This window comes from Cryptotermes secundus, unplaced genomic scaffold (assembly GCF_002891405.2).
Source record: "Cryptotermes secundus unplaced genomic scaffold, Csec_1.0 scaffold117, whole genome shotgun sequence".
NCBI classification, from domain to species: domain Eukaryota; kingdom Metazoa; phylum Arthropoda; class Insecta; order Blattodea; family Kalotermitidae; genus Cryptotermes; species Cryptotermes secundus.
The window spans coordinates 3,532,790-3,533,372 of NW_019737981.1; positions in this window are offsets into that span (position 1 = coordinate 3,532,790).

Genomic DNA, 583 nt, shown 5'->3' on the forward strand with positions numbered 1-583 from the left:
ATATATATATTCATTCTCTGTTCTGAAGCGAATACCAGCCCAAGGCTGCTTCTATCGAAACCCCGAAAAATTAATCGTTCTTCATTATTCTTATATAGGGTAGCTCACTTTGTATAGTGTCTATGCTATGGGATGGACGACCGAGCAATCAGGGTTTGATTTTCGGTAGAGGCAAGAGATTTTTCCCATGTCTGCAGAGAGCAGATCGGCTCTGGGACCCACCCAGCCTCCTACTAGGTGATTATCTGAGCTCTTTCCCGCTTTTAAAGCGGATGGGCTGTGAAGCTTGGCACTCACCTTCATCTAGTGCCGAGGGTTAAAAATGTGTGGAGCTACATCTTCACGCCCCCATACATATTCTTGGCATGATGGTTAATTAAACAGAGAGACAGTTTACCTTTGGATTTTCTTGCCTCTCTCGGCTGTTTGCAAGCCCTGCAATTCATATAGCGTGGTAAAACATTCTGCGAATCAATAAATTAATTAGGTTTAAACACGCGATTGTGACTGTCCTGTTCGGAAAATTACCAGGGTAAAATAAGCGGAAATATGTAGGGCGTAATAAAGTTCTGAGAAGCGTTTG